Source organism: Rhinolophus ferrumequinum, chromosome 15 (genome assembly GCF_004115265.2).
Source record: "Rhinolophus ferrumequinum isolate MPI-CBG mRhiFer1 chromosome 15, mRhiFer1_v1.p, whole genome shotgun sequence".
Classification (NCBI taxonomy): domain Eukaryota; kingdom Metazoa; phylum Chordata; class Mammalia; order Chiroptera; family Rhinolophidae; genus Rhinolophus; species Rhinolophus ferrumequinum.
Window position 1 is genome coordinate 37,058,450 of NC_046298.1, and position 7,361 is coordinate 37,065,810.

Sequence of the window (7,361 nt, forward strand, 5' to 3'; positions counted from 1 at the left end):
ATGCACCCACAAGGTAGATTAAAGGTAACCCTGTAGCAAAAGGATACTAGGGGCCATCAGGCAGCTAACAATATTCATACCACAGAGGTACTAATAAGTCTAAGGCTGGCTGGTATGATCATGTGGAGTTTAGGCATAAGGTGGATAAGAACAGGAGTGCATATGTAGGAGATGCCCCATGAATTTATCAATAGCTCTGTATCAGAGAATGAACACTTCACATGGAGCTAACTTCATGAAAGCACATAACCAAGAAAATTAGGAAACTGACAAAAACCTAAGGTATTTTAGTGTATGAGTGTATTTAGTGAAACTTTTAAAGAGAAATATTTAAGTACCAACTAAATGAGAATTTAACCAAAATGGTAAATAATTATATTTTGAGGAAGGAGTAGAAAGCTTGTGCATGAGAGTAATGTAAATCAGAGATATTGGTGGTGGTGAGTTAAATTCTTATTTTCCATAGTAAAAAAAAAAAAAAAAAAATCCAAATTTGGAAAGTGTCAAATAATAGCAGGATAAACATGTGATTTAGAAAAATGGAGTAAATACATGAAGTCACACTTAAGATTTGAAAGTGATTCTCTCTGGGAACAGGAATGAGGGATGAGGAGAAAAGGAACAGGGTATAGTTTTTCATATTATTATTACAAGTCTAGCACTATTTGATTTTTTAAAAACAACATTCATATATTATTTTCCTCAAAATACAAATTTAATCAAGAAAACACAGAGCACTGCAAGAGAGTCAAGCAGTACTACAGTGTAGAAGGAACAACACAGACGTCCTCCACCCCCATGAACAGCCCCTTTTCCCAGTTTTAATTTGAGGAAAATTTATGTTATTTGACTGTCCTTTCTTTCTTTCTTTTTCTTTGGTTGTTTTTGCTTGTTTTAATTGATTTTTGTCACTCATTTGGGGTTTTTCTCCTAAACGGTCTTTTAAAAGAAACGTTAGGCCAGATGAATTATAGTGGGAAAGAACAGTAGTCTGGGAACAAAGAGATTTGCCATCTAGTCCTCTGTCACTAATAAGCACTGTGATCCTGGGAACCACACTTTCTTAGAACCATTATAATCAACTCTTAAGAGAACAGCAGAATAAGATGATATCTCAATGGCTCCCCCAGCACTAGCACTGTGAAATTCTCTAAAGAAAATCTGATACCTTCCTAAGGATGGAGAACTAGCAAATTCCTAAAGGCCAAAATGAGACAGATAATGTTACTGCCTAAAAATAGCCATTGCCCCCACCTTATTCCTTGAAAAGTAAAACTTAATTTTATCACAGGGGCAACATACCTTCTTCCAAGAATGAATCATGATTGAACTAGGTCAATGACAGTAATCTTATTTCCCTTTACAGGTTACTCACTTTCCCAGCATCCCTTCACAGCTAAGAGTTACCATGTGACACAGAATTGGCCAATAGGAGTTAAGATAATAATTACTGGTGGGAAGGGTTATGGAAAATTTTCTATTTTCTGGTTAAAAAAAGATATAATAAAAAAAATAAAATAAATAAATAAATAAATAAAAGAAATAAAAAAAGATATAAGAGCTGTCCAACTACAGAAACAAGATCCAAATGATTCTCCTAAGATCTATTTGTGATATTTTAAAGATGCAACAGAAGTCCTCTATTGGGAGAGGAAGGACGTAGGCACTGTTTTACAAAATTTATTTCCCAACACCTTCAGTGCAGTTATGTCGTATATTTGTAATACGTTTAAATGCATTTCTCACATTTTGCATTCCATTTTGGTTCCACCTCCATCCTCATTGATATTTACAAAAAACACTGCTAGGAATTTAGGATTGTGTTTACTCTATAGATCAAATTGAGAAGAAATGAAAACAAATCTTACAATCCATGAAAGTAGTGTATTTTTCTATTTATGTTTTATTTCTTTCAACACAGTTTTATTTATTTATTTATTTTTTTCCATTTTCAGCATACAGTGCCTGCAGATATTTTGTGAAATTTATTTTTAAGTATTTAATTTCGGGAATGCTAATAAAATGGCATTTCAAATTTTATTTCAAATTCCAGTTGTTCACTGCTGGAGTATAAAAATGATTTACAATTGTAGGAGCGTTTTATTGATTCTTTGGGGTTTTCAACTTAATCATGCTGTCTAGAAGCAAGCATATTTTCTTCCTAATTTGTATGCCTTTTATGTCTTTCTCTTGCTTTACTGCACTGGCTAGTACTTCCAATATGATGTTGAATAATGATGACAGAGGACATTCTTGCCTTGTTCCCAACCTTAGGAGTAAAGCATTCAGTATCTCACCATTAACTACAATGTAAACTGTTGATTTTATCTTTCTTCTCCTCTTTTTTTTCAGATGGCTTTTATTAAAGGATGTTCCCTTCTATTTTTAGTTTGGTGAGAATTATTTTTTTAAAGATTTTTACTAAAATATAGCTAACATACAATATTATATCAGTTTCAGGTGTACATCATAGTTATTCAACATTCATATACCTAAAGAAGTGGTCACCGTAAGTCCTACCTGACACCTGACACCTGACACCTGACACCGTACCACACCGTACCACACTGTCACAATATTATTGACTATGTTCTCTATATTACATCCTCATCATTTATTTCTTTTATATCTGGAAATTTGAACCTCTTATTCCCATTCAACCCCCCCCCCCGCCCCCGGCTTTTTAAATTTTTCAATTACAGTTGACATTCAATACTATTTTATATTAATTTCAGGTGTGTAGCATAGTGGTTAGACATTTATATAATTTAAGAAGTGTTCCCCCTAACAAGTCCAGTACCAACCTGGCACTACACACAGTTATTACCATATTATTGGCTATATTCTCTATGCTTCACTTTATATCCCCATGACTATTTTGTAACTACCATTTTGTACTTCTTAATACCTTCACCTTTTTCACTCTATCCCTCAACCTCCCATTTATCATCCTGATAAATCTAGTACCCATCTGACACCACACAGTTATTACAATATTATTGACTATATTCCTTATGCTATGCCCTATATCCCCATGACTACTGTGTAACAACCAATTCGTACTTCTGAACCCCTTCCCCTTTTACACTTACCTCCACAACCCCCCTCCAATCTGGCAACCATGAAAATGTTCTCTATATCTATGTTTGTTTCTGTTTTTATTTGTTTATTTTCTTCTTTAGATTCCATATATAAGGGAAATCACATTGCATCTGTCTTTCTGTGTCTGACATACTTCACTCAGCACAATACCCTCTAGGTCCACTCATGCTGCTGCAGATGGCAAGAACCAATTCCCTTCCCTAGCCAAACAATATTCCATTGTATATATGTACCACCTACTCTCTATCCATTCATCCATCGATGGACACCCAGGTTGCCAGAGATTATCAGAGTGGATAAAAACAAGACCCAAGTACATATGTCTACAAGAAACACACCTTAAATATAAACACTCAGATAGGTTAAAAGTAAAGGATGGGAGTGACATCACTGAAAATGGAAGGACAGGGAACTCCAGTGGTCCATCTCTTCCCAGAAACTGAAAAATCTGGCAAAACCTGTTAGAATCAACCTTATAGGAACTCTGGAAGATAGTCAAAGGTTACAACCAGGAGATACTTAACCAGGAGAGAGGCAACTTAAACATAGTAGGAGATCTGTGTGGCATTTTAACTAACCTAGTCACAATTCGCAAAAGCAAAAAAAACCTCTAAGGTACTAGGAATAATTCAAACAAAAGCTATGTAAGAACCTAATCAAGAAACTTCATTAAATTTATTGAAGGTCATAAAAGTGGTCTTAAATAAGTACCGTGCTTAATAACAGAAAAGTCAGCATGGTTAAGATGCCAGTTTTGCCAATATTATCTCTAAAATTAATTCCAATCACAATTCCCCAAAATTTTTTCATTCAACCTGTCGAGCCAATCTTCAAATTTATTTAAAATGAAAGAGCTGAAAAAAGTGAGAGGAAGAAAAGGACATGAATAGCAAACTAAAATTTATCTAAAAGGGGTGACATGAATATATATACACACACAAAACCATATTTGCTTATATAAAAAAATGGAATATAACCCCCTAAAACTAAAAAAATTTAAAAACAGTTATTAATAGGAGTAGAGAAGAAACTAAGTGTTAGAAAATAAAAAGAGAGAGATACAATAGAATAAAAACAAGACTACTCTTTGGTTTGTATATTTGTTTTGTATTTACTTAAATATACGTTGTTTTGTATATTTGACTTTCCAACCATCTAAATGTTTTACATAATTATAAAACAAATGAACCTAATTACACATCATGTTTGTGGCTTAACCACACAGAGAAATCAGTTCTCACTGCTTTCAAGCACAATAATTAGACTGTTGCTGTTCCCTAGGGGGATATACCCTAAGGACAAATAGATCTATAAAGAAATGTAAAATTATTTGCAGTAGGAATATTGTAAGCATTGATAATATTGATCTGAAACTACCTTATTTATATATCTAGAAGGAATGTGTTAAAATACTCAGAGCCATCTTGAAGAGATAGCCAAAGATGGGAATATTTAAGCCTCAAAAAGAAACTAACTGCAATGGTTTGAAACCTATCAAATGTGTTAAGCACTATGCGTATATAATAGTCATAATAATAACAACAACCCATTGGGAGGTCCTAAGGAACCAATTCAATAGGCTGAAAACCTAAAGAAAAGAATCAATTTATTCTGCCTTTCCTGCACAAACTGTACTTCAAGGAAACCAAAGCTGATTGAGAAAATTTTTTCTTTAGAAAAATATTCCAGATAGTAAACGAAGAAGGAATGATAGAATTAAAATATCACCACTTTGCAATCACTACTGAAATATAGCTAATAGTCATCCACGTTTTCTAAAACTAGTATGGAGGTAAAAAGAGAGATTGTTCTATTTTAAAAACATTTGACAACTAAAGGAAAAAATACCCTTCTATCTCTTTACTTTACTTCCTCTAGTATTGCAACCCAACAGTCTTTCAACCCCATCAGGAATTTCTATTACTTCATTCTACCAATTTTGCAATGTCCCTCACCCTCTTCCTAATCTCACTTTTCTACGTACCTGGCCTAAAATCCAGTCAATCAATATAATTAATTCTTTTATTTTTTTAAATTTTAATTAATTTTTTTTATTAGTTTCAGGTATACAAAGCAATGTAATAGACATTTAAACCCCTCATAAAGTGATAACCCACCCCCAAACTACTACCCCTCTGACATCTTTCTTATATAGCTGTTATAATACCATTGACTATCTTCCCTATGCTGTACTCTACATCTCATGACTATATCTATATAGTTATAGCTGACATTTTACTTCAGCATCAGGTGTATAGCACATTGGTCAGGCACCTACACAGTCTATGACGTGATGCCCCTGATAAGTCCAGTGCCGATCTGGCACCTTACATGAACTTTACAACATTGTTGATTATATTCCCCATACTGTATTAACTACCAATTTGTATCTCTTAATGCCCTCACCTTTTTTCCCTGCTCCCAACCCCATTCCCATCTATCACCCTAATAGATATAGTACCTATCTGATACCATACCTAGTTATTACAATATTATTGACTATATCCCTTATGCTATACCCTACCCTACATCCCTATGACTACTGTATAACAACCAATTTGTACTTCTTAATCCCTTCCCCTTTCACCCATTTAATTAATTTTTAACTTAGACTCCCTTCCTTCTCACATTATTCCTACTTACTTCATGAAACCAACACTCTGGTTAAATCCAACTCTCCCCTACCCAATCTGTGGTTACAACTGTGAAGATGAACATTGTAGGAGAAAACTTAAAAACTATGTGGAATAGGCTCACTTTAAAGTCACAAATACTAACATCAAGTGAATCTTCAATGCTGCCTGGAAATCATATTTCTTTATTCTCTGTCCACTCTCCTAAGTGTTTATTCTTTTCCTCTTTCCTTAAATCTCTAACATTTGTTTTGCTATTTAAGGACACATCTATAGTATTTCTCCTCTTTCTCTCCTGTACCATCAAGTTTCTTTCTCGAATGAATCATTTCAATCAGTATATAAACAGTTATTATATACCTCTTAAGTACATCTACCACTCCATTTCTCTCCTTCCATTTAGGGAAAAAATTTGAGTTGGTATCTCCAATTTTTCTTCTCCAATTCGTTCTTTGGCCTCATACTCCACTGAAACTGTTCTTCAGAGTCACCAATGACTTTCATGTTGCTAAATTCAGTGTTCCTTTCTCAGTCCTCTTTTACTTGGCCTATCAGCAGCATCTGACACAGTTCTCATTAAAACACATTTTTCCCTTTGATATCATACTCAATTACTTTTCTTCCAACCATTCTAGCTTGTCCCTTTCAGTCTCTTTCGCTGGTTCCTCTTGATATATATATATATATATATATATATATATAATGTTGGAGTGATCAAGAAATAAGTCCTCTATCTCCCTTTTTCTATCTAATCTACCCCTCTAAGTGGGACTTCATCCAGTCTTTTGGCTTTAAATATCATCTATATGATACTTTCCAAATGTATGTCTCCAGCCTATATCTTAGATCTTTCTTTTGAACTTCAGACTTATATAACCCACTGCCAACTTAAGTATCTCCACTTGAATGTCTAATGGGCATCTCACACTTCACATAATATATTCTAAACTGAAATCTCACTAACTCCCTAAGTCCCAGTTTTTCCTTCTTTCTTTCCCTTCTCAGTTAATGATAACTCTATTTATTCTTCAAGTTGCTCAGGTAAAAAATGTTGTGTCATCTTGTCATACTTACATTCCACATCAGTTTTGTTAGCAAATTATATCAGCTCTACCTTTAAATTATATCCAGTACATGATTACTTTTCACCATTTTTAACTACTCTGGTCCAGGTCACCAACATCTTTTCCCTAGATTATTGCAACAGTTTCTTAATTAGTCTCTGCTTCTGCCCTTGTCCCCACTTCCTTCCCCCATTCCTGTAGTCCTCTCATCAGAACAGCCAAAGCAATCATCTTAAATCATATGCAGATGTCACTCCCATGCTCAAAATTCTCTAACAGCTTCCCATCTCATTCAGAGTAAAAGCCATGTTCATTAATGTGGCCCATAAGGCCCAACCTGACCTGTCCTCCTTCCCTCCTCTTACCATTCTACTCTCATCCCTCACCACTCACCCGCTCATTTGCTCTTTCAGCAACACCAGCCTCTTCATTGTAACTGGCATGTTACCACCTCAAGGCCCTCTGCCTGGAATAATTCTCCTTCAATTAAATGCATAACTAGCTCCTTTACTTCCTTCATATCTTTATTATTACGTTTTCAGGCTGCCTTCCCTGGCTACCC